The 10,075-nt window shown below is 41.3% G+C and overlaps 1 protein-coding gene across 4 annotated transcripts in view; it reads right to left on the bottom strand.

Moving 5' to 3' along the window:
* The window catches only part of LOC135344835 (uncharacterized), a 30,746-nt gene that overhangs the window by 19,121 nt on the left and 1,550 nt on the right, over positions 1-10,075 (bottom strand). The gene's annotated exons all lie outside the window — the stretch shown is intronic.

The following is a 10,075-nucleotide window of genomic DNA, read 5'->3' as shown; positions in this document are numbered from 1 at the left end:
CTCACTTTTTTAACCCACTCAATAAGGTAACCCATGCATTGGTTCATTTAACTCATTGCCGATAACCCATGAGTGTATGAATTTGGTGAGCCATTCGTGACCCGCAACCGCGAGTCACTTTAACTCATAGTTTTTACAGTGCACGCGTGTGTGTCTGTTTCACCATAGATACAGGAAAGAGCAACAAAAGTGCTCAAATAGCCATCCATATTTCCCTGCGGTTTAATCGAGGCCGCCTACTTAACGTGGACAAACGTTTGTCTTACTGTCAGTGTAAGAATTCTGCTTCCATCACGGTTGGTGGGGGGGGGGAAACACAGATGGCTTGTCACGTCAAGCTCTTATAGCTGAATTGATTATGTGTGAGAATGTGATCTGTTGCTAATCCCTCTCTTTCTCTGTGGTTTCACCCAGTGTGTTGCTAATTAGGGATTTCTTTTTAGCATTACCTCATACCGGGTACTGGAATAACAAGCCGGCTGAAGATACAGGTTCGTGGCTTATACACACATAATCATATAGCCATAATTATAGGTAACACCTATATAGGGGGACAGTTTCCTCTCCAACACATAATAGTAAACACCACCATTGACTACAGTATAGCTATATATAGTACTATAGTACTAGGTATACGCACACGCATGACTAGCCTCGCGCAGTTGTATTTTATTTTCATACATTACAATATGCATGTATACATGTTACAATATGCATTCCACGTGAGTAGAGATGTAGTGTACTTTGACCCAATGACCACAATAATCTAGGCTCCACCCTTTTCATCTACAATCATAAATTAAGTATCGTATTTACTTGATTAAACGCCCATGGTAAAAGCTCTGTCTTTGTCAATAAGCGCCCATCTTAAATAATCGCCCATGTATGGGCGTGGCACTGTGGGTGGAGCTGAATTAGCACGTGGAACCAGTTGCAAGCATGGCAGTATAGGATAATATCTTTTATGATGGCAGAGAGAGAGATACCAACACGGAGGTAGAAACACCACTCCTATGACTTACGATTTAAGCTAAGAGCTGTGGCAGCAGCCAAAAAGAGCATAATAACACCTGCTGTGCAAGAGTTCGGAGTAGACATAATAATAAACGCTCCTGATTTCGAATAAGCACCCATCTCGTTTAAACGCCTCCTTTACAGACTTCGATATGAAATAAACGCCCGGGCGTTTAATCAAGTAAATACAGTATGTTGACATGCATGTTGACTATAGTCTCTCAAGCCACACCCCTTCACTCTAAGAAGGGTCTGGCAACAGTGTGCCGTCGCCAATCAGATTGTAAATTTGTGAAACGTCATAATCGTTAAACCATGCACACCACATGATGTCATGGATTAGCATGCTGATACACTGAGCAGCTAATAGTGGGCGTGAAAAAGTAAATACGTAATTAAATTCCACTGGGACTGTTGTTAAACTTTTCTTCGAGTGAAGGGGCGTGGCTTGCAACACTACATATTGACATGCATGCATATTGTATCTGTGTACGTGCATATAAATGTATACGATATGCATGTTGACATGCACGCTGGTATACGATAATTATTCATAACATTGCATATTGTAATGTGTATATTGACATACAGTGGAACCTCCATAAAACGGACATTGGGGAACAGTCTTTTGGCCGTTATAGAGAGGTGGTCTTACTTGGGAGGTTTCGATTGCCAGCCATTTCTTGCTGTAAATGAATCTTGGGGCTTTGCTAACTGCATGCTCATACAATCTTTGAAAAGGCTGTAGAGACAAGCTACAGCTAGGTTTTCATAGACTCGCAAGCCGTCACTGTTGCACGGCGAACAGTACACTGGTCAAACTCCGTGTTGAGACTACTGTTCGCCGTGCAACAGTGACGGCTTGCGAGTCTAAGGTTTTCATGATCGTACAAATAATGCTATCTCAGCAATAATTTCCTGCTAATTCTGGGTGTGGCTGTCCGTTCTGGAAGGATATTTTCCATCTAAAGCTGATTGGAGAGACTAGAAAGTTGCTCGTTATATGGAGTAGAGAGGTGGTCGCTCCTGAGAGGTTGCTTTACATTGAAGTCATTGTAGTTTCAATTCGGACCTGAGCTCTTGGCCGTTATATAGCATGTGGTTTGCTCTTTGGAGGTGGTCGTTAATGGAGGTTCCACAGTATACTGTAACATGTATACGCACATTCATGCATATTGTAACGTTGACATGCATATTGTAATGTGTATATGAATGCGCACGTGTGTACATTGTCAGTCATTTTGACACAGATAACACCCCATATTATGTGTGTGACTGTGTGTCCGTGTGTTTGTGTGTGTAGACTGCTACAGCTGCTCAAGGATCAATGAAGTGTAAGTAAGAGTTTCTATAGGCTTCTAGTCATGTTTTTTTGGATTTTAATGTGTAGATTTGCAAAATAATGCTTCGTTCTCGAGTTATGCCTAGTTTTGGTTACTTGGAATGCCATTGCAGCCTTTTCAGAAGAGTGCATAGCAAAACTTGTCCACCGAGCGTTGCTACTCTACTTAGTCAGTGGCGTGTAAAGTGGGGGCTTTGGGGGCTTGAGCACCCCCCTGTCCTCCCAGACAACCATGAAATTAATCCTATCACTCAGTAGCTAGCTGTGCAACTCCAGAGGTACGTGCAGCTCTATCTCACAATTACAAGGCATGACCACGCCCAATTGAGAATGCACAATCAGCATTGCCATTCCAATGTTGTTATGTAATGCATAATGCACTCCTGATAATAGCTGATCAAGATCCTCTGCACTCTCCCAGTCACCACTGAGAGATACTGAGAAGCAATGGCTAACACAGGCTGACTGAACATCCCCATTGCAGTGATTGACCAGTTTGCTAGGATGTACCCCAGGAGAATAGAGCACGGAGATCCTACAAGATGACTGACTCATAATTATGTCTTGATACTCTTATTGTCACGCTATACATGTAAAAAACGCGCCACAATAAATGCGGGGGCGTAAAATTGCGCGCGGCTCCATTTTTTCTGTGCTCTTGAGCACCCCCTGCTTCAATCTCTAGAAACGCCCCTGTTAGTAGCTAGCTCTGCACTAAAACGCTAGCTATTGGTAGCTGCAAGGGTGAGAAGAGAGATGCAAGGCTCTGCTGATGCAGCAAAAAATTTAAAAAATGATGAATATCATTATAAAACCACAAACGGAGTCACAACACACCCCACAAAAAGTCACTTTAGCAAAACATTACAACGTTTTGCTAGATCACGTGGCTATTCTGACCTCGACCAATAATTGGTTTATTTTTTTTGGCATTCTGCAAAATTATGATCCAGAAAATCCATGAAACATAACATTAATTTGGTGTGGCCTTATGCCAAAAGTAGATCAGTTTGGAGGTAATAAAGATTAACCGAATGTATCCACACCCAATTCCGCATTCCTGAAGCGTAACATTCTTGAGCGTGACATACATACATACATTGTCAGTGGCGGATCTAGAAAAAGTGGTAGGTAGGTGCTGAGCAAGAGAGGCAAGGAGCATCCTATTGACGTCATTTCCGGTGGGTGCGGTATCAATGTGACATTAATCAAGGTGTTACAGAGGTTCCTGCATTACTTGTCGAGTCTAGTCTGCACTGCAGTGCAGCTAGTTAAGCTTTTATCATAGCTTTTAAAAGACACTGCTGTAATAAATTGGTCTACAGCTACTCAGCTAGCTAGTACCAAGTCTGAGGGTGACTTCCATAGCCAATGAGTGAGACACAAAGATAATTATTTGTCCAAGGTCAGGGGGTGCTTGAGCACCCTCTGCTACCTGCTAGATCCGCCCCTGATACATACAAAGGTTTTCTGAGATACGATGCAGTATTAGTTGCCTCGCGCTAAGGCGCTCGGCAATTAACCTATCAGCTAGTCTATAGCTTCTAGACTAGCTTCTAGACTACAGACTAGCACAGTGACACTTTCTATTATTTATAAGATTGATACATTTTCTCTTGTAACCAGATATTACGGGGGGGAAAGGGGGCGTGTCCAAAAATATATGCGTGCTTATGCGCCTGTGTTATCTTTCCACCCCTGTAAAAATAAGCGGCTCTACTTGGGTGATATAGACTTGCGAACTGTCACTTTTACACGGAGAAAAGTAGACTGGACAAGATATTAAGTGGCTGTAGTTTTCGTGATGTCACTTTACGCAGGAGCACATGAGGAGATGCAGCGTCTTACTACGCGGATTCTATATCGTCCTAATATTGTCATAATTATATCAAACCGCCAAGTGCTGCTAACATAATGAAAGCACCGCAGGTGCTGATGCCTTGGTGGATGTGCCAAAGCTAAAGCTACTATATAGCTTTTATACACACATTGATATCATAATGAAAATTTTTGTTTTACTGTGTGCAGAATCCAGAATCACAGGGAAACTCAAAAAGTGGGTAATCATCGACGACGCATGATTGTTGTTAAAAACGATTGATGCCAAAAGTTCAAGTCTAAAATTAATGGCTGCATCATGTCAGCAGAGCCTTGCAGCTCTCTTCTCACTCTTGCAGCTAGCGTTCTGGTGCAGAGCTAACTACTAAGTAGAGTAGCAACACTCGGTGACCAAGTTTTGCTACGGACTCTTCTGAAAAGGCCTCAATGGCATTCCAAGTAAGCAAAACTAGGCATTAAACTCGAGAACAAAGCATTATTTTGTAAATCCACGAATTAAAATCCAAGAAAACATGACTAGAAGCCTATAGAAACTCTTACTTGATCCTTGAGCAGCTGTAGCAGTCTACACACACACATGCACTACCGTATACCTAGCCTCCTTGACGGCCTGGAATCGAGGCTACCGTATACCTCGCTTGCGCATGCGCATGCACCGAAGCATAATAATTAATTATTCATTGCACTTAATGATATTTATCAATGTGTTATCAGCCGCACATGTAGTACAGAGCACTTAGCACAAGCTGCGAAGAAGGCTAAAAGAAGTCAACAGAATAATAATATAATTGTGGTTTTGCCCTTGTTCTGTGCAAACTATGCATTGCAACATGCCGACTGCATTATTTCCTCCTTCGCAGGCAGGAATGGGCTAGTCTCGATCCCAGGCCGCTCTTTCTCAAAGAGAGGGCCTGGTATCGACTGCTTGCGCATGCGCTAACCATTAGCCAGATACCGGCTAACGCAGGATAACAATGTGTATGCTCAGTAAAACAACGACGTCACAACGAACGGAACTGGATTGAAGGAAGTATATAGAAGAAGGTTTCTAGCCCACCTGAGAAAGAGCTGATAGCTACCCGTAGCCTGCTATGCTAACAAAAGACCCACAGCCTGCAACGCTATGCCAACAAAAGACCCACAGCCTGCAACAGTGTGGATGACAATCGTCTGAACGGAGTGAAAGCTGACAATGGCCTAATGAACAGGCCACGCCCATCTAACACTAACTTTGGTGAAAGTCTACTATACTGACTCTATCAGAATGAAAATAGCTGTACATAGCTGTACAACAAAACTACAGCTCTGTCTCTAGCTAGCTAGCTATAGATATCTAATTAAATAGCTCTGTGTATGACTTTCAACACTTTGTCAGGATATTTTTGCGATAAATTCAGTATTATAGGATATTTTACGGGAATAAATGTTGCGCATGCACAAGCAGTCAGTAGCAGGCCTTCTCTTTAGGGGAGGCCAGTGAAGGAGGCTAAAAGTGGGCATGTGGATGCAATAATATATACAGTGCAATAACAACGGTTGCAATATGCTAGTAAGAAGCATAGTTGACTAACAGCCATGTAGCTTTGTGGGATGAGACGTCATAAATTCGAGTAAGTATAATATTATATGGTTTGTTCGTTAACTTTGGCTTGCTGTATCCTAGTCCTCAGTGCACGTCTCATGCCCATTAAAACTCTGTTCTCAAATGTTTCAGCATTGCCATTTTACTTTTATTACTCCTGCTAGTCTGCTATATATTATATAAGTTATAGTTAAACAATGGCCTCGAGTGGTATATTTGATTTACACGCGAGAGTAATCTGATAAACCACGAGGCGCAGCCGAGTTGGTTTATCTGATTACTCGAGCGTGTAAAGCAAATATACCACAAGAGGCCATAGTTTAACTGGCTTGTACTATGTTTAGAACTGTACTACTATGTTTAGCTACTTCCTGTCATGCTTCTTCAATGAATATGCTTATAACAACTGTTTGACGTCACTGTTGCTATAGCTATGCAATGAATTTGCTATCTTTTTAAAAAGCGATGGCTGATTCAAGCAAGCGTCTATGATTCAAGCAAGCAATTGTGAAGGCTGTGTTTCTGCATCTTTATAGAAGGCACTTCAAGAAAGTACACTGGTGCTATTTGTCTACAAAGAGTGCAAATGTACCCGAAAATATCATTCCACAAGCCTACTGTACTGGCCCAGTGCAGTGCAGTCTCTTTAGTCTGAGAAACACTTGGCAGTCTGGACCTTCTTACTGCTCCTGGTCCCATGCAGCAATGTGGTTGTGACAACCAATGTTGAAAGTTGAAAAAAAGCAACACAAACAAACCAGTATCGTTCGGTTCACGGAGTTCTTCCAAATTTGCCTCCTTTTTGGAACTATTCATCGCTCGAACTTGGCTCTTTTTATGTTGACTAAAATCATTAGTAGTCTGTTTTGTATTGAATTCTCTCTAGCTCTAATATTGCTAATATTGATTGAATTGAGTAGTGTGTCATTGTTTTAATTGAAACAGTGTGTCAATTTTGTTGCAAAGGTGGGATACTGTATTCAGTTCTAGCTGTACATGTAGTTTGACCACAAGCCATGGTATATGGCTGTTATACACTAGGGTATAACAGCCATATACCGTGGCTGTGGTCAGACAGGTTGTATAAGTAGTATAAACTACAACTGAAGCCTTTGATCTTTGGTGCAACCATAGTACAATTATATATATATATGTATAATTATAATAATAATACTCTTGATAATGTTCATGTTGTTTGCAATTGTTGACAATGAACCCACAGTCATTATAGAGTAGGAAACAGAAGTCTATCTGATGGCTTGGATGAATGATCTCAAGGATAGAAGCATGCGTTGTATTCTTTTGCATTTCCTGTCAATGAATAATGGGTGGATCTGCAATGAGGTCTGAGTTCACAGGGCTGCTTCTGGCAGTACAGTGTAGGCACGCACTTTATATTATAATCATGCAGCTTTGCAGCTCTTTCCTGACTCTTGATCTTGTAGCTAAATTAGTGCATGGCTAACTCATATAAGTTGAATAGAAAGTTTGTGCGAACAGATGATGCTATAAAAGATTCTGAAGAGACCTGCAACAGCCTTCACTGTGAGTAAAACTAGCCACAACTCGAGAAAGAGGTTTTAGTTTGCAAATCCACGAATCAAAATCCAACAGAACGTGGCTATAGAAGTTATAGTTAGAACATGGGCAAGAGGTATCTATGTGATATAGTGTCCCAAAGCTCGAGGGCTTTAGCCCGAGGGATGAGGGACACTATAACCATAGATACCGAATGCACATGTTCTAACTGATTTAGATCCCAAAACTTATTGGCTACTAGAAATGCACTAGCTTAGCAACAGTCAACCTATATAAACAGCCAACCTAGCAACTGCGCGCATCATTATTCTTTTGAAAACCTGAAGTTGGCATCTCTGTGTCTCTACTAAATCTGTGGTCTCTATTCAAGTCAACCCTGTTCCTCCACCTCAGTTTGATGGACAAAATTATAGTCCTAGCTCCACCCACAAAACGGAAACATCCAGCTCCTCCCCCATGCAGTTTTGCAGCAAACAAGCCCAGCACACTTCCCAAGAAACGAGCGGCTCGTACTACTCCTCACAAAGCGAAAGGAAGACACCTAAGCTATAATTTGCAGCAAACAAGCCCAGCAAACGAGCAGCTCCTATACTACTCTTGAACAAAGCGAAAGGAACTTTAGGAAGAAGCCAAAGCTACAATCCCAGCACTTTCATACATCCAGCTCCTCCCCCATGCAGCCTTGCAGCAAAAAAGCACAGCACACTGCCCAAAAAACGAGCGTCTCCTACTACTCTCGAACAAAGCCAAAAAAAAGAAACTAGGCTTCTCTCTTTCATTCTAGTTCTGTTATTATATTACTAGACAAAGCATCTAGCTACAATAATGTTTATGTTATTACATGTGTATCTTCTTGTAAATCACAATACAATGTACAATGTTGTAGTTTGTAGCCCAGAGCAATCTATAGTACCGGTACTATAGCTCATAGTTCCCTGCTAAATACACTCAAATGTGACAGGGCCTAGGAAAACACCCCTTAACGCGGGTATACCCGAGTTTATTTTTATTGTTGAATCGGATAAAGCGTTCTCTAAGCTTCAAAATGATACCAAGATCGACCTCCTAGCTATTTTCTATCCGGAGATATGTTCGAGGGAACGCTACGAAGGTATTGCAACGCCCTCTTGAGTAAAACGCTCAAACGTCATGAATAATTGAAGTTCAATTATTGCCTTCCGGGCACTTCCGTATACTCATAAAGCTTCGTAAAAGATGTTCTGGAGAAGACAAGTTAGTTAGATGAAGGCTAGGCGTTCTAGGACTCTCTAGCTAGCTAGTATAGCTATGTAGCTGGATTGCTTGGCACCTAGGAAGGATCTTCGAAAAAATAAAGAGGCAAAGACTCCCGTCGCTCGAATGGTAAGCTCTCATGTCTTGTTATAAGCTTGTACTTATTATCTGTGTAATGTATCAGTCTTATAAAAGATCCCTCACTTGTATGGAGCCTACAGAAAGTGTCTCTGTCCTTCATACAGCTTAAAGGAAGCCTAAGTGATCTATTATAGGTAGTCTTTCACTTAGTATTCGTCCATATCGATCTAAGGCTTGATCCAACTTATTAGTAGCCTTATAAGAAGCTTTCCTCCTTTAATTTAGTACTGGTATCACTGCCATTGTGCTTAGTAGTAACAGGCCTGATGGGATGGGTGATCACATCATGGAGGGCCCAGGAAACTGCGTGGAATTGTCGTATAACATTTATATTGATGGTTCCCCCAGGTGGTGGTAAGTGTCAGAGGCCTGAGAAACGCTTGTCTATTGGCTAGAATGTAAGTGACATTGATATTGTGTCTATCTTAACTTACTACTTATCTGTAGGTTGTTATCGAGTGTTTATGAGGATAAGTGGCACGGGATACGTACATCTAAAGAAACAAGAGTGGATCTACGCCAAGCTAGCTAGCTAGATAGCTGCTCTTTCTAATCTATTTCTGTTGCTAAATTATGTTTGTTAAGAAGTGGAGCTATATTATACCTGGCTCCTCTTGATGATTGTAAGTACTGGGCTGATGAAATAGTCCTTACAAGTTGTCCTCTTTTATTTGTAAAAAATAATTAACAATAATAGGGAAATTCCCAGGGAATTTCCCTTCACGTAGACAGTAAATTTCATTATAAAAAACGAACGTTCGGTGAGTTTCTTCAACGTCCGCGCTTGACCTGTTTAAAGCTTCGTAGAGACCCAAATTTTTACAGGTAGGTAGAGAAAGGGTTGAAGTTAGCACCTGTGAAAAAAATTTTTTTGCCCATGTTTTTCATTTCTACTAAATTGGCTTATAGCTTAATTTAATTAGTGCCGCGTTAAGGGGGGTTTTCCTAGGCCCTGTCACAAATGGGCCCTATACAGAGGTCAAAATGCAACAAAACAGGTTATTTACAGATTTTGATGTTTAAAGCTGAATAAAAGCTAAGAAGCTTGAACGTGCATGGCTGTGATAACACACAACTATAAGGAAGGCATTCTATATTAATTTTGTTATTTTCGTGGGCAAGCTGACATACACGAAATTTGTCCCCATGAAAACATAGGCGTGGCTTACTGTAACTCATGGAATGCAGTGCAAGCAATGAAATTTATACTCACAAAATCACCGTTTTCCTGTTGAACGAATTTTTTACCCCCACGAAAATTACCCGCTATATGGTATACCCGTGGCCGCCCACGCCCTCCTCGAGTAATTACTATACAATTACTGACTCGATCAATACTGACCTGTGTTTCCAAAGCCTGCCTATTTAATATTATAAAGGTTCCC

Source organism: Halichondria panicea, chromosome 12 (genome assembly GCF_963675165.1).
Source record: "Halichondria panicea chromosome 12, odHalPani1.1, whole genome shotgun sequence".
Classification (NCBI taxonomy): domain Eukaryota; kingdom Metazoa; phylum Porifera; class Demospongiae; order Suberitida; family Halichondriidae; genus Halichondria; species Halichondria panicea.
This window is presented reverse-complemented; position numbering and strand designations above follow the sequence as displayed.